Source organism: Lissotriton vulgaris, chromosome 1_1 (genome assembly GCF_964263255.1).
Source record: "Lissotriton vulgaris chromosome 1_1, aLisVul1.2, whole genome shotgun sequence".
Lineage (NCBI taxonomy): Eukaryota > Metazoa > Chordata > Amphibia > Caudata > Salamandridae > Lissotriton > Lissotriton vulgaris.
The window spans coordinates 594,626,403-594,650,457 of NC_141685.1; the positions used below are offsets into that span (position 1 = coordinate 594,626,403).

The window sequence follows — 24,055 nt, forward strand, 5'->3', positions numbered from 1 at the left end:
GAAGGCCGCACCGCGCTACAGCTTTCTCGAGCCCCTTCGCACACAAAGGAGCCCCTCTGCTGCATCAGTGCAGGTAGGGAGCACCTCCGCTCGTCCCCACTTGCTCGGATGGGCACCTTTAGGGGAGATTTACAAAGCTGAGAATATGCAGGCGCCGGAGGGACCGTAAATTACGTCCTACTCCGCAGCCATCTTGGCCACGCCCCCCCTAAGGTTTATTTTAAACGAAAACAGATTCTTTTTTATCATACCTAACTATAAGGTTACTTTAACCTTTTGTTATTACTAAAACGTTTCTTTAACCATTGGTTATTACCAGGGCCGATGGAATTATGCAGCTGGAGCGAGTGAAATTATGTGGCAGAGTTGGTTGAATTATGACATATTGTGTCACATTTAGTAATAGTACTTGCAGCCCGCCCCAGCGTTGCCTGGGGCAAAAGGGGGCTGGGGGCAGCATTTCCGGATTGCGGCAGCGTTCCCCGGGGCAGAAGCGGGCTGGGGGCAAAATTTCAGGCTTGGGTGCACTCCCTTCCCGCCCCCACCCGCCACGACATTGCCCAGACCGCCTCCCGCCTCCCGCCCGCCTCCCGCCTGCCTCCCGCCTTCCGCCTCGCCTTTGCCTTTGCCTTACCCCGCTCGCCCCGACATTGCCCAGACCGCCTACCGCCTCCCGGCCGCCTCCCACCTCCCGCCTCCCGCCTCACGCCTCCCGCCTCGCCTTTGCCTTTGCCTTACCTGAGCCGCTGCTCTTCCCCGCGCTCCGGACTTCACCGCCACTCCTCTCTGCCTGTCGTCATTACGCACGTTGCGGACATCGCTAGGTCGCGGCCAGCACTACGTCGTGGCTGGCGCTACTTTTAGGGGACTACCTTGTTTTTAAAGTTTAATTTACGTTTTTTTATTTTATGCAGCCTATGTCCATCTACACACCCTGAGGATTACAACAATGTATTGGGTGTGTGGATTGGCGCTGTGGTTCCCGAGTTTACCTTGCCAAAAGGTTTCTGTTCTCTCTTTATAATAGTAGTATAGATTACTTCATTATTTTGCCATTTTTTAACTTGGTAAAACTGTCTGAGCATTGGTTGCACCCCATAATTAACAGTTTAATACTCAGTCCAGCTTTTCAAAGGGCCTTCCACTGCAACATGCGTTGCTGCATTTTTAGTTACTTTTGAACCGTTTGAGCTAGAAACAATTCGTTTTTTTGTGAAAATCTGCTGATTATGCGTCAGATGAAAAATTCTGTGGCAAATGTGGTAAATCTATAATTATGCGAAAATTGCCGCAGCTGCACAATCAGATAAGTGGCCCTGGTTAATACCATACTTAAAGCCAATCCCCCGCCATGCACAGCCTTCGGCAATACACAAAAAGGGGTTGGCAAAAGGGCCTGGCCTGTATCCAGGCCCTTTGGCCAACCCAACTGGATGCAACCTAGCCCCCGCAAGCAGCCAACCCCATGTTGCGCACAGCCTTTTGTTACGAGCTGCACAGGTTTGGCCACAGGACTTGGCTTACAACCTGCATCCAACACTCCGCACTCAGCCACCCGAAGGCAACTAACCCCTCGACATGCACAGCCTTTGACAGTGCAAGGCATGGGGTTTATTTATTTATTTTCAGTTTTATATAGTGCTGGCTAGACCCGGAGTTATCAGAGTGCTTTACATGAGGAACATTGAGTTACATAATACAAATTACATCGGTTACAAGAGCATAGTAAAAACACAGACAGAAAACAATGTTAAAGTAGTTCGTCGGAGGGATGGGGAGGAAGGATACACAGCGAGGAGACAAGGAGAACCATGCCCAGTGACCGGCTGGGTAGGAGACGGCTGAGGGGGAAAACCAGGGCCGACCTCCTCAATAGTTGTCTAGCAGCTCCACCGGGCATCAGCCATGTTGCACAGGTCTCCGAGGTCAGGGATAACAATAATTACAGTTTTACATAGTTACATGTAGATACAGTTGCATAGACAAACATATAAGGACAAGTCCCCAATGGAGGATGGATGGAAATAAGGAGGGGAGTAGAAACAGGGGGATGGGAAGCAGATCAGTTCTGGCAGACCGGTAGTGGAAGACAAGTACATCATGGGAGCCCAAAACAGATTAGAGTAAGCAGGCCCAAACCCAGGAGGGGTCAACATAGTTACTAAGGGTTAGCCACATGGCCTGTGTTCCATCCAGGCTCTGCTTCCAAGGGCACCCACCATGCAAATGTTAGGGACCACCAGGATGCCTCAGGGCAACCGTGGCCCTAGTTGCCTCCCCACATGCTGTGGGAGCTGGCATTGTTCCTGCCCGGAGGGAGCAGCTATTTATGCTGCTCTCATTGGGCAGAAGCAATCTGTTGATCTGTTTCCCTGCCTGCATCAGTGCATTTTAAAAGCTCCTACTACTAAGTGGTGAGAGCCAATCTGTAGTTATAGTTAAGGTTGCCAGAAGAAGGAATTATTCGCATTTTAGACCTCTGCTGCACTCTACTCCACTCTACAATACTTTCTGGCACTCTACAACATGCCAGTCGATGCTAGTGTACCATTCACCACTTCACTCTACGATACTTTACTCCACTGTGTGCCACACCACTCCACTCTACTCCACTGCACACCACTCTACTGTACACCACGCTACTCCACTGTAAGCTATGCAGCTTCACTGGACTCCATTCCACTCTACTCCACTGAACAACACTTTACCCCACTCTACAGCAAATTACAACACTCCACTCTACAACACTTCAATCTTCCACACTCTACTCCACTTTACAAGACTCTCTATGCCGGTACACGACACTGTATGGCCCTCTAGTCCACTCTATGCCCCAACATTGATTGTAAAACACTCTTTCCAACACTCTACAACACACCACTTCACTGTACTGTAATAGACGCCACTCCAAATTATCACACTTTACTCGACTCTACTGCACTCCACGCCACTCTACTAAACAACAAGCTAATGCACTATATAACACTTTACTCCAGTGCAAGCAAAGCCACTCCACTCTACTCCACTCCACTGCACCCCACTTCACTCTACAATCTCCACTCTACACTGACCCACTCTAACCACTCCACTGTAGGCTATTCCACTGTACCACACTCTACTCTATGCCACTCCACTCTACTCTGCTCTACAATGCTACACTCACCAACACTACACTCTACAACAAGCTTCCCTACTCTAGCGTACCACGCTCCACTTAATGGCCCTTTTGCATGGTCATCCCAGAACTTTTTGCCTTCCTCCTGGTATTTTTCTGACCTGGTATTGGTGATTTTAGTGCTCTCTATGGTAAACCTGGTAAGATTGGTCTACACCTGTTTGGCATATTTAATTTACCTATCAGTCCCTTGTAAATTGCCATCTCATATTCCCAGGGCCAGTAAATTAAATCCTACTGGTGGGCTTGCAGCACTGCTTGCGCTACCCACCAAAGTAGCCTTTCAAACCTGTCTCAGGCCTCTGCCATTGCAGGGTCTGTGCTTGCAGTTTTACTGCCGCTGTGACGTACCACATAAAGTGGCTGCCACGTCTGTAACTCCCCTTTTACTACATATCAGTCACCCCTAATGTAGGCCCTAGCTAGCCGGATGGGCAGGGTGCAATGTAGGTAAAAGGTAGGACTTGAGCTTAACTGTGTGGCATGTCCTAGTAGTGAAAAACAGCCTAATTGGTTTCTCGCTACTGTGAGGCTGCCCTCGCTTAGGAATAAATGGGGGATTCCCTGATATATGTTTCAGTGGTAATTCCTGATATGTGAGGGTGGCGTGATTAAGTTTGGTATGTTTGGAATAGTGGTAATACATTCTGCGTAATGGTGTTTGCAATTTTAGAAATGCCACTTTTAGAAGTGAGCATTTCTGTGTGCTATGTGTCTTTGTGCCTGCCTGTTGTGTATTGCATGTCTTGCTCTGGATGACAGGGGCTGGGGAGGTGCAGTGGCTCTAGAGGGGTTGGGTGAGTCAGCGCTAGGCTGAACAGGCCGATCTGCATTTGGAGTAGTGGTATAAATATTGGGGCTGTGACCCCATGTACTGTTGAACTTAGTGCTTACTGGAGGACTGTTGGGCACCAGGAGGAACCGCCGTGAAGGACTTCCTCTCTACTGGAGGGCCCTGTGAGCTGGCCTGCCTGGGTCCAGCTCTGCCCTGGGTGATTCCTGAGTCTTAGCATCCGGAGAGCGTTGTTATATTCTCCAATCAGAGACTGCAGAAACTTTGTAGGAGAGCTTTTTGCCCTGCTCCCTGACCAGCATGAGTGTGCTGCTGTCGTGGTCCAGGAGAAGTGGCAGTGCTAGTGGCCTAACAGCGCAGGGTGGCATGTGCTGGTTAAGATACAGCAGGGTGCTCTGTCGGAGGGGCTCCATGCTGGGAGTAACTGACGAAAAGCGCTGGAAGAGCGCCGTGCCACTTTCCTTTGTGATGGAGGGTAATATGCTGGGTGAAGCCCCTGAGAGCGTGCCCCCACACCCAAGCAGGTTGTTATAGCAATGCAGGAGCTGTGAGAGGAGCTGCCGGAAACCAGAGGAAGAAACCAGAAGTCAGGCGAAGGACGCCTGGCTGTGGGTGAGGCTCCGGTACAAAAGGAAAGAGCCCCGCGTGTCTTCTGGGCCTGTTGTGGACGGGGCAGGTGGCGAGTGTGAGACAGAGCCTTGCGGGCTCACAGCGCAGCCAGAGGAAGGACCGGAGCCTTGCGGGCTCCCTTCTGCCACATCCCGCCTTTCACCCGTAGCGTACAGTCTCCCGTTAATGAGACCGGAGAGGCCCTGATGAGTGGGGCCATCGAGTCACCATGTTTCGCTCAGTCGTGTCACAGCTGTGCCACAGGTTCGCAAGCAGCTGCAACGTCGGGGGCATTCTCCATGGAGGAGAAAAAGGGTAGTTTCACCCTTGCCTCCCCTTTGCATTATGGGCATTGGTTCTGTTGCATCAGCCGCTAGGGGGTCAGTTTGGAGGCCTCGTGTTGGAAGGGGCATTTTGGGACGTGCCCAGGACGGGCCCTGAGTACATGACTGCATTTTTCAAAAGGGGAGTGGAGGCTCCTGTGCTTTGCACAGAGTGGGGTTTTACTGCCTCACAAGACACGGTGGGCATGGTGTGTTTCTGGAAATTACCTAACGCTCGTAGCTAACGTGTGCCCTCTGCAAGGGGGTACATTGGTCCACTGTTGCTGGGGACTGTGTGCACCATGTGCAATGTTGGATACTACTAATGATGTTTGGTATAACTTTCTCTTCTATGTAATGCTACGATGTACATCTAACGTGTTCATGCTAAGTGTAATGTTACCAGTAGTTACTGGTTGTCTTCACTAACAGTGACATATATGATGGTTATGACAGTGGCCCGATTGGCCATGTAGTGCATATAATCCCTGTAAAGTCATACCAAGTGCCTGGTGGCACAGTATATATATGTGATTTTGTCCTAATGTGTTTTATGAGTAATACAAAGGCAATTTTTGATATAACCTTGTGTGGAGTTTCTCTTGTGGTGTGCCTAGTGTGTCACTGCTGTGTGAGTGTGTTGCGCAAACGCTTTACACATTGCCTCTGGGATAAGCCTGACTGCTCTGCCAAGCTACCAACGGGGTGAGTAGGGGTTATCTTTGGTGTATAACTCCCTTGCCCTGACTAGAGTGGTGGTTTCTGCCTGGCTTAGGGGCATGCCCTAGCCAACCAGAAATCCCATTTCTAACATCCACGATTTGAAACACATTTTTGTGTTTTTAAACAACGAAATTCAATGAAACAAACTAAAGGTTAAAGCATTGTTAAAGTTAGTATAGTTAGGAACACTTTATTTATTATTTCTGTACAAACCAAACATAACATTCACAAGCATTATAATTCTAAAATCACAATCATACTATAAATTTACAATGTTTGCACCACCTTTAAATTAATATAACTTTCTTTTTGTGGTTAATCATCTCAGAGGCTTGTTTCCCAGACCTGACAATTCTTTTTTCACTTACTCTAGAGATTCAAAGGATCTGTGAAACAAAACAAGATTTCTCACAAGGCTAGCAGAAAAAACAAACTCAATATCACTCATTGAATACATAGTACATCGATGGCACGTCTCTTGATAACAACATAAATGTACTGCCTGAAAAACCAATGTGCTCACTCAAGGGCTCACATCTCATTGCAATCCACCATAACAAGAAACAGCATGATCCAAATATACAAAGAACATTCTGCGTTTCCACTTTAAAATCCTAATTTAGGGGATGGCACGGATACCAAAAATCAGCAGAGATATTCATTGTTAAAGTATTTTGAAAGCAGGGAATGCTGCCTCTGCAAAGATCAATTTATGATCTTTAATATTGTTTTGATGGCATGTCTCCAGCATGATGTACGAGCATATAACCCTACCCTGAGTGCCTGAACACAGGTGAAACTACTCTCCCTATCCTAGGTGTATCACATGAAGTGAGTGTGAGCCTGAATCGTGAGACAGGTAGGGTGCATTCTGAATGTCCCAGATTTCGCATGGCACAAGATGAATGTTGAGAACAGCTTACCCAGACAGAGGAAGTGTATTACCTATATTCCTGTGGCTAAAGGATGGAGATCCAGACATTGAAGTAAGGCAGATGGAGACAGTGATACCTTTATAAATTTGATGAAGACTTTGTTAGCAATGAGATGATGATTAGTTGTACCTGAGCACTGGCATTTAGTCCACAGTATGGGTGAGGGGTGCATCTGCGCTTTTTTGTTGTTCAAGCTGAGAATGTTTCTAGGGTGGAATGTTTCTACGTTTTTGTCTGTCTCTAGTTACTGATTCAGGAAGACTGATGACAGCCAGGACCAGAGATTTCACACTTCATTATCCCCATGTTGTGGGTACTCCTGCTTGGAGCCTGTCCCCTGACCACCAGCTGTGAGAAGCATCACTTTCCACAAATGCTTTGTCTGGAAAGCAGCCTGTAAATAATATCAGAAAGGCAAACTAACCCAAACCAGTTTTGAAGCATGAGACAGTGAATCCACATCCCATGTCGGAAAAATGTGTATATCCTAGCAACCCCACTATGTTCCAGCCCCAATCTATTCTTGATCAAGGAAAGGAGTGCTTCTCAGAGTCCTCAAAAGATATGTAACAACTGGCTGTACCTGCCTTACAGCCAGCCTACCAGGGGTGAGAGAACATTGCCTAAAGCTGTACTTCCTGCTGGAGGAGCTGAGGGTCTGCCTAGTGCCTAGAAGCCAACCTGCCTGCTGGGACATAGTATGAGTGTGCCAGGTCCTGCAGAAGACGAGACTGTCCAGGAGGTAAAGCTCAGACTGTTCCTGGGGTGAGGAACACCATGAGAAAGCAGACTACATTATAAACTAAAACAAGGAGTGGCCTGTATCATGAATGAGGTCTCCAAGTCTCTCTAGGTGGTTCATACTGAGAACTTTCCCACAGATGTTCATAATGCAAGTTCTACCATGTCAGCTGGCAGCTGCTGTGGGCCGTAAGCTGGTGCTGCTTGTACCAGCACCACAGGTAAAAGGAGCCGTAGCTGATCGGCATGGGAGGTCGCAACTGCTGGAGATGTTGTGCTATTCCAACAGGATCCTCTGTGATGAATTCTAGGTGGTGAACTGATGATAGGATAGAGAAGTAGCATGTTTGCAAAGGGGACAGGTTTGTTCAAATTACAGTATAAGTTTCAGCATGTGAATGTTTGGGGTTTTGTTATTTGGTTCTGACTAGGGAAGGTATTCACAGCGTGGGTGGATACAGGGGTCTAACATAAACATGGGCGACACAGAATGTTTAATATAATGGTTACAACGAAGTGGGGGGATTATGAGACACCAGATGAGGGATGTAAAAGAAACTTAATGTGTATATTTCTATAAAATTTACAGACACTCCTGAAGAAGATTTTTAAAACCAAAATGCATTGAGTTTGAAGAGCATGTTTTAAAGTGGAAACGAATTCAGCAAAATGTTCAAGTGTAGGCCTGGATGGGAAATATACTGAATTACTTACATCCAAAACACTGCGATAATAGTTCTGCTTTTGACGTGATTATAAAGAATGGAACAAATGATAAGAAAAGTAAGAAAAAAAGAGAAATAAATACGGATTAAAATGGATCAGTTTGGATTAAATTGCATCATTTTTTGGATACAATATGTGTATACGGCTGTGCAACCCGCTGACCTGCGGATGAAGCAGGTCTCCTCTTTTGACAGTATGAATTCATAAATGACACTTTTTCCGAAGTGAGGCAGCCACAATTGAAGATGCTAGCTAAACCTGTTAAAAACCCCAATCTCAAGATCATTGAGCAAGTAGCTCAGGACTTTGCATGACATCATAAGAAAAAACTGAAACCCGCATCAAAGAATCAATTGTGAGGGCTTTCTACTTAAACTAAACCCAGGGTAAGTATTATTTAACTAAGCTATGCATCAAAAACCATGGGAGTAATACTGACATATTCTGTACTTGTCCCAAATTCATGCCTCTACCATGAAATACTGGGGAATGTAGCTACTGGGATCACCCTGGTGGCGAGAGAATAATGGAAAGGCGGTAGTCACCAATTCAATTGAATTGTGTACTACGTAGTTCTGCTGTGTGATTAAAGTGCTTGCTTTTACAAAAAGGCAAGCACTGGGCTAGACAATGTTATTGTGCCAGTTGGTTCACTGTTGAGTTCTGAGTTCTTGCTTCCACACTACCTCCCTGAGAAACATGTGGTTACTCATCCTCATTACCCTGAAAGTCAAGTGCGGAAAGGGTTGTGCTTGGTCCAGGTTGCTGAGACACAGTAGGAGAAACCTCTGGACACCAGTGGCAAACACACTCAACCACCTTTAGTTGGGCCCAGAAGCCTATCGGCCCTGTTGCTTCCTGAAACAAGTCTAACACTTTTAGAAAAATCTATAAATTGCCTACTCTAGCCAAAGACAAATAACTGGCGATATGGTCACAGTGGTTTGTATGTTGGGATCAGGCACAATGTATATGTCCTACTCAGAGCCCAAGTCAGAGATGCTAGTGGAAAACAGCCAAGTTGTGAGTTGTCTCTTAAAATGAAAGTTATTGTGAGCATGTACTACACAGGGTGGTATTGGAATGTTGTCTAAATATTGTTTTGTTTACAAAAATATTACTTTATTGGAGTTAATATTAGAAAACTTACAATCAATGGGACAATGTCTTTTTATTTAGCACCTCACATTTACTTTGGATGATATTTCTGACTACAGTAGTCTGACATACAATTTTTGTAAGAAATTAAGTTACTTGTTGACTAGGGTATGAGCCCTTTTCAAGCAGCAACTACAATCCTTGTCAAAGTGAGGCATTGGCCAACCCTAAACTAACCTGTGCTCAACCCTCTGGTAACTTGGCACAGAGCAGTTAGGTTTAACTTAGAAGCAATGTGTAAAGTATTTGTGCAACACTTTAAACAGTGATAAAGTGAATAACACCACACATTATAGATCCCACAATATGTTAGAACAACAGAGCAAAATGTAATAAATAAAACAAGACCAAAATGGTAAAGATCCAATCAGTAGAACCGGAGTTACGATTTTTTAAAGAGTCCAAATCTTGATTTATGAGCTGTGAGCCACTTCAAAGATCCAGGACCCAAAGGGTACCACTTGGGGTCAGAACTCGCTGCAGCTGGTTCCAGGAGCTGGCTGGGGAGCCTTTTATGTCTTTGAGACTCAGATATGGAGGCCAGCAGACTTGCCCTTGGAGTCACTCTGGGGTCCTGTTTTAAGATGAAGTTGCAGGTCCATATCTTCTTCCCCAGGCAAAAGGGTAGCAGGTCAACACAGCAGGGCGGTACTTACTTCGGAGCAGCAGTACTTGTAGCAGCACAGCAGTCTTGGCAGAGTATCCACAGTTCCAGAAGGGTAATAAAGAGTTGATGTCTAAGGTCCTTCTTTTTTACACAGTTGTGACTTTGAAGAGGAGAGAAGCTTCTAAAAGAATGCCTTTGCAGTGCACAGATGCCCTGCCTTCCTGAATCTGGCTCCAGACTAACTACATGGGGTATGCAGCCCTTTATGTGGAGACATAAACTTCCACCCATCCTGTTAGTGATGGCACATCAAGAAACACCTAAGCTGCAAAACACCTAAGGAGGATTACACAAATCCTCCTTAGGTGTCAGTCAGCTACACCCAGTCATGTGACTCAGAGACACGCTGCAGGCACCAAATAGATAAGGCAAGAAATTGCCAGCTTTCTAAAAGTGGCATTTACAGAATTGCAATTTAAAATTGGACTTCACCATAACTTAGGTTTTTCCAATTGCGATCCCAGAAACACCAAACATGAATTGGTTTATCTCTTCCCATTTTGAAATTACACATATGAAATGCAATTAGGCAACTCCAATGTTAGATAGGCCTTGCAGTAGAGGGAAACACATGTAAGAGTTTGTCACTATCAGGATATGTAAATATTAAAAGTACACGTCCTGCTTTTTAAATACATTGCCCCCTGCCATTTATTCTGTCCAGGGCCTACCCTAAGAGTGACTTACACAGGCCGGACTGGCCATGGTGGGCACCAGGCGTTTCCCCGTTAGGCCGCCAGGGTGGGGACTGGTTGTGTGCCCCTAGGGACGTATTTGTTACCGGGGGTCGGCAATATCGCCCCCCTGTAACAAAATCGGCAGAAACGGGCACTCACAAACAGCTCGGCTGCACCGATCCCCCCCCCCCTCCCCCCGCCCCCAGGTGGGGCCAGCTGAGCAGTTTGCCAGAGCCGGTTTCGGTTTCCAGTCCAGCTCGGGACTTACATGTATTTGTTTTGAGCCTGGCAAAGGGTCTATTTAGCCAGGGCGATTTAGTGGTTGAAACCTGCACACAGGCTCTACAATGGCAGGCTTGAGACATGTTTGTAAAGCTACTTAAGTGTGTGGCATAACTAGTGCTGCAGGCCCATTAGGCGCATTTAATTTACAGGCCAAGGGTACACATAGTACCATTTTACTATGGATTTATAAGTAAATTAAATATACCAATTGGGTATAAGCAGTGCTTTAAATGGGAAAAAATAAGTGCAGGTACTCATCAATTTAAGCAAGGAATGGAGGAGGAGCAATTGTGGGCGGGGTAAGAGGCGGAGCTTGGGGGCAGGCATTTAATGGGAGCCACATTTTCTTGGTGGCAATTGTGCTTGATAATATAGAATTATTTCTGCTATTTGTAGAGTATATGTTTTCTCCTCCCATGTGCAAAAATATAAGTTTATTATTTTGAGAATGTCATACCAATGCAGATTGTATCTGAGCCTATACACATATGAAACATAAAAGTCATGATTTTTCTCAGTAAACTTCAAAACTGAAGTCACATAAGCAACACAAAAATTTTCAATCTGGTCTTCAACACAACACTGTCTCAGTCATCATCTATTATACAGCAGGCACCAACTAGGGTCAATCAAAATCATCCACAGCTCCTTCAATGGGGTTACGAGGTACTTGATGTGAGCAGTGGGCAAGTGAAGTGATTACAGGGAACTCGAGTGGTGACACGTGATGAAGGGCTTCTATAAATGGCTGAGATGAACGCAATGGGATGAGTTGAACTAGCATATGTCAACGTAAAGTGAATTAAATGAACAACGAGAGGCACTAGGGTAAACAAGGCAAGCACAGGGCAAATGTGCCTTGAACTAGCTGGGTCAGGTGAGAGTTAAGTGAGGAGAGAAAGGATGAATCAGTTAAGGCAGGTTGAGTAAATCAAACATGGTGGGTCAGTGCAGAGTGGAAGAGCCAAGCACATGTTACATGATGTAAGCAAGGGTTGGCCTGGAAAATACATGGTGGGTGAGTCAAGAACAGGTGAGCACATGGTGGTCTAGATGATGACTGGTTGAGTAAAGGAAATGATCTGGGTCTGTTACAGAGGCAAGTACAGCTTGCTTACAGCAAACAGAAGATATGCAAGGCTTCTATAGGCTGGATAAATCCAGCACATTATAGGTACAGTGGGCACCTAAAGGCCAAGAGACTATGGGATTGTAAGCCATTTTTGTATGATGGACCAGGCCTCCTAGGTATTGGAGAGATGTAAAAGATGTTAGTACAATTTTCTAGCATTTGGGTATTCCCTACAACATCCCTCAAGATAGTACATGCATTGACATTGAGAAAAAACAGTTTTGTTTCAGAAAGAGCTTCATATGGAAGGTGCAAGAAACAAAAATGGTTCAACCCTTGCGCCTCTTCTTTCCAAAATAATGGACCACCAACAAAAGACTTTATGCATGGTCTGGACTTTATGCGTAGTCTGGACTTTGTGCGCGGCCTGACTTCCCCAAACAAAAGACTCTGGCTGTAATTCTGGCCCAGAATGGAAAGACTGTGTTGCTTTTCACTAAATGTAATTAAAGCTTAGCTTAGCTGCAATATGAACCACGGGCAAACTCACCTCTGTGTCTTAATACCTCTAATTGAAAAACAAACAAACAAATTAAAGAGGCCATCTATTGAATACTGTCACACTAGATCCTAAAACCCCCCTGACATCATCAAGCATTCTAAGGTATCTTTTTTAAATAGCTGCTCGCCTGGGCTATGAGAATTATGTTTTTACTGGTTCACACAGGCATTGCTGGATTCCACTAGGTGGCTGTGAGCTTGTCTTCCCAGACTAAACATGTTTATGCACACATACTCACCCATGACTTAAGAAACTCACACACATTCATGACCACTCACACACAACTTGATTTAGATAATTAGCTTGCACATTTACCTCATGATAATAGCCAGAAAACCTGGATTCGACCTGGCCCTTTTGGGCCTATGGTGGACACCCCTTGTCCATAATAATCTCTTAAAAGTCAGAAAAAGTGATTCATGCACACAATAAAAGGCATTCAAACATGAGACAAGGTTGCAGATTACAAAACTGATGATGGACTTCATTTGTAATGGGCAACTAAACTAAAGACATTCAACCCTGATCTTACGGGCAGGCGAATTGAATTAATTGTTGGTAGGTCGAGATCATTGATTGTTTGTAGAGTACTCACTGCCCAAAGGTGGCCTTTTGGTATTTTCAAATCTTTTTATCATAAAAAGGATTAAACTCACAACTATAGAATCAGATTTTCCTTCAAACCTCAAGTCTGTCTAAATTACTCATTCCCAAAGTTCTATTAGAGAAATATGTAGTGGATCCCCAGGTTGCTTGCTTTAGCGCACTCTGCCCCTTGAAAAGTCAATGGAACAATTAGAGTCCGCATGTCAATAAACTAGATTAATACTGAAATTCTGATGAGTACATGAAACTTGTCAAATGGACACAGATGGGCTGGGACAGGTAGAGACAGAAGTGTGCATACTGATGGACTGTCTGCTGCCCTACAGTGGACTGCCCAGCTGCATGCTAATCGGCCTATCTCCTATCACTCCTATCCACCCTCTCAGAGCAGACTAGTGCTGACAGGTGCATTCTCATCTCTGGTGTAACGCTGTAAAAAAGTACATTTGTGGGGTAGGGTTTAAGCCTAGTGTCACACACACACACACACACACACACCTACAGCGTGATTGACTGGGTAGTGTCTAATTGGACCCTTGACTTTCATTCACAGACAGCTGCAGGATACCCAAAACCCTAAACAGCAAATGAGCCGCTGTGGGATGCTCAGCAGCGGATCCATTCAGTGGTGTACACTGCCTCTTCCTCCTCCACTGCCTTCTCTTTATCTGCAGCACTTCTGCTCAGTAGCACAGTTCCAAATGCCATCAAGCCCGCCCTGCCTGACTTTCCCCTTAGAGTACCGGTACTCTCCTTGGCCAAGGAAAAGTTCTGGTACTCAAATGGAGAAAAATAAAAAGTGTTGGTACTCCGTACTGGCGAGTACCGGCCCATTTAAAGCACTGCGTGGGACTGTGAGGGAGAGGGGAGAACTGGCAAGGAGAGGACAGGAACGTGTGGTGAGGGGGTAGGCATCAGCACCGAGGGGGGATTAAACTGAAGAGACAGTGGGAAGAAGTGATTATGTGATTAGGAGAGAGAGCATCCTTAAACTGGTGAGGAACGTGTGTAAACTATATGGGGAGGGGTGGAACTCAAAACAAGGGAGACCAGAGGGAACGTAAGAGAGACATGCGGCAAGAGGGGAAACTGGCAGAGGAGGCAGGAAAAAGTAGGGGAGAAACGTTGAGAAAAGGAAGAAACTGTGTAACATGGAAATAGGAACAGGTGGAGCAGCATAGAGCAGAGGCCCAGGAGAGGTGAGGCTGACATAGAAGAGGGCAATGTGTCAGACAACTGCATCTCCACATAAAATCCTGATAGGCAGCACAGCGTTGCTTGTGATGTGCAGGTTACAGGAGCCAATCCTAAAAGATACCACAGCAAAAGTCGTCGTTAAGCCTGAAGGTCACAGATATATTTTTCACCCGCCTGTGTCAGATAAAATGGCCACTATGACATCAGTTAACAGTAACACTCGCTGTTAGTTCCAAGCCGTAGTTCAGTTTGAGGGAAATGCTGCATAAACAAAGTATACCCACGCTCTGTGGCCCAGGTACTGTTGTATCCGGTCCCAGGGTGGCAGCTTACCTTCTCAGAATGTGCTTTGCTACTTACCTGTTACCTGGGCGGAGGGGGCTTTCTGAATGCGCAGGACAAGGAGTTTGCAATATTTGAAGAGACAAGTTCGTAAACCTCCTAGGACAAACTAAACTGCTCAGGTCATGTATAACCTGAACCATAGCTCTGCTGTCTCGCGGAGTGTGATTGACTGGGCAGGGTCTGATTGGACCCTTCACTTTCATTTACAGACATCCGCAGGGCACCCAAAACCCTAAACAGCGCTTAAGCGATGCAAATGAGCCGCTGCGGGATTTCACAGTAGCAGCTCCATTCACAGGCATACACTGCCCCTCCCTATATTCTGCCTTCTCTTTATCTGCAGCAGTTGAGCAGAGCACTCTCTGCACAGCAGCACAGCCTCCAATGTCATCAAGCCCGCCCTGCCCGACTTTCCCCTTAGAGTACCGGTACTCTCCTCGGCCAAGAAAAAAGGGGCGGTACTATAAGGGAGAAAAATAAAAAGTGGCGGTACTCCGTACCTGTGAGTACCGGCCCATTTAAAGCACTGGGTATAAGCCAATTCGACCATGTTTTAGGAGAGGGCATAAGCACCTGTTAGCAGTGGTAAAGTGCACAGAGTCCTAAGTCAACAAAAACCTGTTCAGTAGAAAGTGGAGGCGAAAAACAAAAATTCGGGGGATGACCCTGCTGAAAGGGCCAACTCCAACAACAGCTATTTAAATTATGAGGTGAATACTACTGATATATGATAGACTACACAAAATCATAGCAATCGACTCGATTGACTGATGTATATTTCAATGTGCATACACTCGGAAAATTGAACAAGAATAATGGATTCATTCATTGACTGCAGATCAAATGACTTCTTCATTTTAAAATCTCACCTTATTTATCCATAGAGTTACAGACAGCCCCCATCCCCCTCAGCTACTCTTAGAGTTACAGACAACCAACCTTCCCTCACCCCGTCTGACTCCCAGATTACCTAACAATCTTCCTTGCCCAAATCTGTCCTTTGCTCTCATGGAGAACATGAAATTACTATAAAATGAAAATGAAATTAGTGCAAATTAAAAATGCTTCTCTAGTCAATGTTCTTTATTTATCTCATTTTAGACTTTTTTTATAGGCATAGGCCATGATTCTGATCAGTGTGTAAACCCCTGTTTACTCACGGGGCGAAATGACCAGTTTGGCTGTATTTAACACATACGATAAATAACGTACCCCGAGGTATCGTTATTTGTCATGTGCGATAAATAACGCCTAAACTCGCAATCGGGGCCATATTATGTGCTCGTTGCCTGGAGATATTGGCAAGAGTGGCATTGCTTTTTAAAATATTCAGACAAAAGCATGCCCATCAATTACTTTGCTTAGAAAACGTGCAAAACACTACGCAACCCAATAAAGAAAATAAAAGCTGCATCACTTCAATGCTTGGTTTCGAAATAGCGTGCTCCTAGCGTAAAGCGCCTCGTCAGGAGTAGTAAGCGCTATATAAAAGCGAGTAACACATTCACTGCTAAAACAGATTTTTGGTGAGAAAATGGTCACATTATCCCACTTGGTGATGATGGCTACCTGTTAATTTTGTGGAGTTTGTTAGTATGGCAGCTGTCCGATGCCCAAAGTAGTACAAATCCCACCTTGTTCCGGATGCGGATTGTGACTCCTGCCGGATCAGCTCTGCCCCTGGGCACGGGTAGTATCCCGATGGTGCCTCCTGCCGAGTTGCCTCGGTGCCTCTCCACGGCTCTGCCCTTGCACTCTCTGCGGCCGGAGTCAGATGACAACAAGGCAGCTACAAGTGGGCGCGGGCTCCCTCTCCCGCCCCGCCTGAGCCACGCACGTGTCACTGGAATGCTTCACTTCCAACTTCACCGCACCGAGGACCGAGCACAGGAAGAGAACAGCCTCGGCCTCGAAGCCGCGGAGCTCTGAATTCCAACACATGAGCGGGAAATACAGCGACCGAGGAAAGGACGGACTCTAAAGAAAAATGCTAAAACTGCAACGCATCACTTTTCATTTATGGAACAACTGAATACAAGTTCACAAAACCAAGCACAGACAGACCCAAATGGTTCTGTCATTCTTCAACACATGATTTCTAGCACCAGAACTATTATTTCCTATAAACCCAATGCTTTTTCACTGTGCCTGCATCTTTTATATCATAAGTAATTAGGCATTGCTTTGTATTTATTCACAGTAGTACTTTTACACAAAATACTAAGCTGAAATTATAAACAGACTTAAAAAAACAGTCCTCTGAATTAAAGAAGGGGTTACTAGCTTGCTTGATTACTTAACCACAATCTTTTACACTGAAACTCTGTCATTCTCGTTCCAGTGCTCACTTTCTTAAGGTGCATCCCCAATTACTGAGAAGCAAGTGACACTATTCTAAACCATAAATACAGCTGTCTCCCCTGCATTCGTGGTGCTATAGATGCCAAGTTTACACACAAAAGCACCCGGTGTTATCAAAATGTGACAAAACCGTGAAGCCTGAATGGATGCTTCAGGAAGGAAGAAGGAGGGGACGAATGGCCAAAGGTGTAAGCCTTAGCCTGGATTAAAGATAAGTAAACCGGAGTGTCTGAAAATATAAGGTAGTTATCGAGTCCTTTATGGAGGTCCTTATTAACTTTCTTGATATGCAAAACTGTATTTCTTCATGTGTTTATTTATTTATTTGCAAAGTACCAGCGTCAGCCGGAAAAGCATCCATGAGGTGGGAGCTACTTTAATATGTACGGATCGTGTGTTCACCATGACATGTGCCTGCCTCACAGTTTGCCCAGAGCACTACCCTCCTAGTTGTAAAATGCCATAGCCTTCACCAGGAGTTAAGCAGCATGAATGCAGGGGTGGCAGAATACAGTGTAGTGATCAGTAGAATTCAACAGGCACTTTTTACCAGTGTCACTGGAGCAAGGCCTACAGGATCACTCATTTAAAGTTCCACTGCTGTGTGCTTAACTCACACTTGGCCTACATTGGTTTGGTGTGTAGTGCTGTGCAGTGCATGTGTGGTGTACATGTGGTGGGTGGGTGCATGCCTGGGAATGGTACAATACAGGAAAAATGCATTACTGTACAGTGTCTGTATGTTATATGCATGTGCTTATGTATGTGTGCCTGTGTGTGGTACAGTACAAGAAGAAGTTGGTGCTGTGCAGTGTAGGTACATTGCGTACCAGTGGTGAGTGTTTTGGGCATGCGAGTTGTACAATGCATAAAGAATGTTGTGCTGCGCAGTATGTGTATGTTGTGTACGTGCTGAGAGTATGTTTGTCTTTGAATGGTACAATAAAGGGATGATGCAATACTATGCAGTGTGTGCATTTCATATGTGTATGTGTGCCTGTGAGTGGTACAGTACATGAACGATGCAATTGTTATGTTATGTTATAAGGTCTCTTTTATAGCGCACGGCTACTCCAAGGAGTGTCCCGGCGCTTTGGCAAAGAGAACTGAAGAGAAGTACACAACACAGCAACCCACCGAGGGCCGAAAGAATATTATTGGGAGAAGAGCCAGGTCTTCAATTCCTTTCTGAAAGAGAACAGACTGTTGGCTTTTCTTAGGGAAACGGGAAGCTCATTCCAGCAACGAGGTGCCAAGTATCGAAAGGAGCGACCTCCAATGCGAGCACATCTGATGGAGGGAACGACGGCTTTGGCCAGCAAGGCCGACCTTAGAGTCCTCCTAGGAGCGTAAAAAGGCATACGCTTCCCAATATATTTTGGGCCAATCGAGTGTCAGAACCTTAAAAGTAATTCTCTTAGAGACAGGAAGCCAGTGCAGTCTCTTGAGCAACTCCGAGTTTTTTGCCCTACGCTGATGGCTCTGGCAGCAGAATTCTGCATGATCTGCAGACGTGCCAGAAGATATTTGGGAAGGCCGAGGTAGAGGGCATTCGCGTAGTCCAAACGCGAGCCTATCAAAGCCTGAACAATGATTTTTTTATGTTGCAGAGACAACAATGGAAGAAACTTCCGCAACATTTTCAAGATGCCGAAGCATTTCCCTGTCAGCCCAATGACCTGGGGTCTGAAAGAAATATCGTCATCGCACAGAACACCAAGATTTTTGGCTTTTGAAGAGGCAACGTCAGGCGGAAACATATCCTGAGGCCACCATGTCTTCCAACTGGGATCAGGCGGACATCCGAAAAAAAGCAACTCCGATTTATCGGAGTTGCATTTCAGACTGTACCGCTGAAACCAGTCAAAAACAGCGCCCAGGCATTCTTTGATCCGACTGCCGTCGAAGGCCTCACCCTTATTGCACGTAAAAAGGAGCTGGGTGTCATCAGCATAGGATATGATCCGGGCACCAAAAGATTCCGCCACCGCTGCCAGAGGGGCCATATAGATGTTAAAAAGGGTGGGGCTCAGGATAGACCCCTGAGGAACCCCCACCTGCAGCGGCGGCATTTCGGCAGAAAACTGAGGTGCCCAGACCACTTGTCGGCGGCCGGTCTGAAATGACTTAAACCAGTTCCACACCGTCCCACGAAAGCCGATCTCCCAGAGTCTTAAAGGGAGACCGTCGTGGGGAACGGTGTCGAAAGCCGCCGACAGATCCAACATAACCAGGATGGCCTTACCCACTGAGTCAAGAGTCTCTCTTATGGCATCAGTGATCTCGAGAAGGGCTGTCTCCTTGCTAAAATTAGCACAGAAACCCGATTGAGAGTCATGCAAGATGTTATTGCTCTTGATAAAGCTGGAAATGAATAGATGCACATGCTTCTCAATCACCTTTGCCAGAGAAGGGGGGAGGGAGATTGGTCTATAGTTGGCGTGGATAAGGGGATCTAAAGTGGGCTTCTTAAGCAGCGGCAGAATCAAGGCATGTTTCCAAGCCAGAGGTACCTCTCCCGTGATCAGGGAGGAATTGAGCAGCGGATTAAGCAAGGTGTTAACTGCAGGCGCTTCTCTCCCGAGGCATTTCGCTGGACAAGGATCAAGTGGCGAGCCAGATTGAAGCCGAGACAGGAGATCAAGAGATGTAGCAAAAGGCATGGGAGGAAAAACGGAGAGAAAAGGACCTTTCCCTTCCAGTGGTAAGGGTAAAGTGGTCAGATGGCTGGCAGCTGAAATGGGGCCAGCATCAGGGAAAGAGTCCTGAATGGATTTAATTTTATTTATAAAAAAATCACCAAGCTGGCTAATCCAAGCTTCGGTATGAGAATGGGTGGGCGTACTCAAGGAAGGGGATATAAACTATTTTACTATCCTAAAGATTTCTTTACTCGTGTTTTCAGCTTCCTCGATTCTACGCTCCAAGTATACTTTTTTCCCATCCAAAATATGTTTGTGATAAAGTCTAATAGCATCCCTATATTTTACTTTATCGTCAGGGTCATACGTGCGCCGCTAAGCTCTTTCAGCCTTCTTACAGTCTTGGCGCATCTTACCAAGAAAGGGAGTAAACCAAGGGGCCGAGGCGTGCCTACCTGCAGACTTAGCTGGCTTTCCAGGGGCTAACTCCTCAAATCTGGCTGTAAGCCACTTCTGGACCAAGTCAAGATTTTCCTCCAGATTACCAGATAGCTGACAGGGATGACGGCGGAGAGCATCAGACAGCATTTCCGCCGTAACCTGATGAAAAGACCGGGCCACCCCTCTGACATCTTTCAGCGATCTTGCACAAGTCATGGCAGAGGAAGGAATACAGAAATTAATTAAAAAGTGATCTGACCATAGAACTGGAAGCGGCGGGGACACATCAATCGGGCTAGTCGAAAATATCTGGTCAATAGTATGGCCTTTGATATGGGTGGGACTAGTGATGTAAGGAACCAGCCCTAAAGAGGAGGCAATGTCCTGCAGCTTAGTAGTATCAGGGTCCGCTGTATTATCCATGTGAAGATTCAAATCTCCCAATAGAATGCAGTGCTCAGATCTAAGGCAGGGCACGGAGAGCGCCGCCTGCAGTTCATCAAAAAAGGAGCCGAGGGGCCCCGGTGCTTTATAGATGAGGATGCCAGCGCATGTTTGACGGGGAGATAGCCTGAGGGTAAAACCTAAGGCTTCACAACCCGTGATATTATCAACGGGAAAAGTTGTGCAAGGGAAGCGCTTCTCCACGATTAGTGCCACACCCCCACCCCTGCCTTCCACTCTATCCCTCCTAAAGATAGTATAATCCGGAGGAATGGTAGTCACCAGATCAGGACCAGAGCACTCTCCAAACCAGGTCTCAGTGAGAAACAGACAAGATGTTTTAGAGTCCGACAACAAGTTCCAGATGTCAATGGAGTGTCTACTGAGAGATCTGGTGTTGAGGAGAAAGCATTGGTTATACGTGAGTGGGGATTCGAGCAGGATTCCCGCCTGACCGGGAATGCGCCAGCCTCAGCCCGAACAGCCCTTCCTAAGAGGTCGACCACCAGGGAAGACATGATTGCAAGTAGTAGTATGTCTTCGCAGCGCAAGAAGCTCCGTGGAAGAATAGGAGAGCATGAAGACAAGAGATGCACACACACCCCAAAAAAAGGAAAAGGAAAATAGAAGGCCAGCAGGCCTACCTCGTCCGCCTCCGAGACGCTGACAAGCGCAGACGGGCAGGACTCTGGCATGACTCAGGCGCAGGGAAGGCGCTCCCGCTGCGCGTCACCGCTGCGCGCCAGGAGGAGTTCTTTAAGTAGCCTGCTATCACAGTCCACGAGCGCAGGGATGCTCCAAGATGGCGGCCACAGTTCCCTTCCTGATCCAAGATGGTGCTCCCCGCCTACAACCTCCCCGGAACCGGACCCGCAAAGCAGCGGTGGGGCTTCCGAGAAATTATGGTGCAAGTAAGGGGCAGAAACAGGGTTGCTAAAAACAAGGGAAAATCACAAAATAAAATTAAAATTAAATAGAAAAAACGGGCTGTTTAAAATAAGCAAATAGCGCTCTGAGCGCGCGCGACCAGCAGCGAGGCGCTGAAGCACACTCTGACCACAGGTCAACTTCACCAGGCTGCCCCCTCACTGACCACGCCTTAAGTAGCCTGCTCTCACAGTCCACGAGCGCAGGGACGCTCCAAGATGGCGGCCACAGTTCCCTTCCTGATCCAAGATGGTGCTCCCTCCCACAACCTCCCCGGAACCGGACCCGCAAAGCAGCGGTGGGGCTTCCGAGAAATTATGGTGCAAGTAAGGGGCAGAAACAGGGTCGCTAAAAACAAGGGAAAATCACAAAATAAAATTACAATTAAATAGAAAAAATGGGCTGTTTAAAATAAGCAAATAGCGCTCTGAGCGCGCGCGACCAGCAGCGAGGCGCTGAAGCACACTCTGACCACGGGTCAACTTCACCAGCAGTGCATGTATACTGTGCACCTGTGCTGAGTGTATTTGGTTTCTGAGTGGTGCATTGCAGGGATGATGGTACTGTTCAGTGCATACATGTTATATGCATATTTATTTTATTTATGGGTTTGTAACGCGCCGGAATCACACCCAGAGGTGTATCTCCGCGCAGTGCTGTTGGAGGGTGCAAAGAGATGTGAGCGCTAGTACTGAAACAGCGTGGTCTTAAGACTCTTCCTGAAGATAGAGTGGCTGGTACACTGCCTAAGGGAAAGGGGAAGGTTATTCCACAGTCGTGGACCCATCACAGAGAGGGCACGTCCTCCCTGTCTGGTCTTGCTGATTCGGGGAACCTGCAGTAACAGCTGGTTACTAGAGCGCAGGTTTCGTGAGGGGCGATGATGGACAAATTTGTCAGCTAGGTAGGATGGCCCTAGGTTATTCAGACTTTTGTGCACCACGCAGCAGGTCTTAAATTCCACCCGTTTACGGATGGGCAACCAGTGGAGCAGCTTAAGAAGGGGCCGGGATGGAGTTCTGGGTGGGGCATTTGTCACCAGGCGTGCTGCGGTGTTCTGTACTACTTGGAGTTTGTTTAAAACACCCTCATTGGCCGCTAGGAGAAGACCATTACAGTAGTCCAAGCGACTCAACACGAGAGCCTGAACCAAGGTCTTCCTCGAGCTGTTGGGGAGAAGAGGGAACACCTTCCGAAGGAGGCTGATGACATGAAAACAAGACCCCACCATGATGTTAACGTGATGTACAAGTGTGAGGTCTTGGTTAAGGCGGACCCCCAGATTTTTCACCACCTGTTTAGGGGAGGGGGCCTCTCCCAGGCTGGTAGGCCACCAGTCAGGGGCCCACAGGATTTTAGCTTCCCCGAACAACATGACTTCTGACTTTCCCACATTACACTGGAGAAAGTTGTTGGCCATCCAACTGGCGACCGCCGTCATGCCACTCGAGAAGGCTTGCCTTACCACAGGGGTTCAGGTTTTAAAGGTAAACAACAACTGAGTGTCATCGGCGTATGATATGGGTACGAACCCGTAAGACCTCATAATACTGGTCAGAGAGGCAACATAAACATTAAACAGCGTAGGGCTGAGACAGGAGCCCTGCGGGACTCCTCTAGTGATTTTGGAAGGAGTGGAACTGAAAGTGCCCATGTTCACCTGCTGGGTACGGTCTGTGAGGAAGCTGGTGAACCACGCCAGGGCAGATTTTTCCAAGCCAATCTCCTCTAGTCTTCTTAGAAGAATGGCATGTGATATGGTGTCGAATGCTGCGGACAAGTCCAACAGCACCAAAACCACAGAAAAACCCCTGTCCAGAGACATACGTATAGTATCCGTGACCGAAAGGAGAGCAGTCTCGGTACTATACTTTGGCCTGAACCCTGATTGAGAATGGTCCAGGCATACGGCCTGCTCAATGAAACTGGAGAAATGAAGGTTGACATGTTTCTCCATCAGTTTGCCGACAAACGGCAAAAGGGAGATGGGCCTCAAGTTGGACATATCAGACCAAGGGACGGAGGTGTTTTTCCCAATGGGCTTGACAAGGGCATAACCTTCAGATAACGAGTGGTTAATCAGGGTCTAAATAGTAGGACTATGCATGTGATGGGTGTATGTGTGCCTGCGAGTGGTACATCTCAGGGGCTAAAATAAGAGAATAATAAAAAGTTGGGCTGAGGCTCTGGGCTAACTTTTTGATGTGAATCCCTAGTCACTCTAATGGCCTGTGTTGGGGGCTATTCATTTTGGAGTTGCTCCTGCTGTGACAGACTGCTTTCTGAAGAAAGAGAGGAAAGAGGAGTGGACACTTCAAAAGGAAGCAGACCCTCAACATTAATTTAAAAGACTCAAATTCTAAATCACACTTGGAGTCTAGAAGTGGACTATAAGGTGAGCTTGAGACCCTGGAAATTGTCAACAGTCAAGCAGCCAGTCAGGCTGTGCGATGAGGACAAACACTGCAAGACTTCTGCTTGTGACCCAGACTGGAGTCTAAGGCCTGCTTGTCTCCCAGCTCGATGAGGGGACGTCAGCCAGGGGATCTAAGACCACTGGCCAGTAGCACCAACAACTGCTTGATTGTCAAGCCTAATGTGGCCTGTAAAGAAGAGGAGAGCATTGGAGGGAGAGAGGTCCATTTG

At 46.6% G+C, this 24,055-nt stretch overlaps 1 protein-coding gene across 2 annotated transcripts in view; it reads right to left on the reverse strand.

The window, feature by feature from the left end:
- The window catches only part of MCOLN3 (mucolipin TRP cation channel 3), a 426,432-nt gene that overhangs the window by 387,161 nt on the left and 15,216 nt on the right, over nt 1-24,055 (reverse strand). Inside the window, exon 1 of one of the 2 annotated variants that reach the window (XM_086936328.1) lies at nt 16,229-16,342. The exons of the other annotated variant lie outside the window; for it this stretch is intronic. The gene's annotated coding sequence lies outside the window, so the exon portion shown is untranslated. Of the gene's footprint in view, nt 1-16,228; nt 16,343-24,055 lie in introns of those variants that run through there. 2 annotated transcript variants of the gene reach the window in all.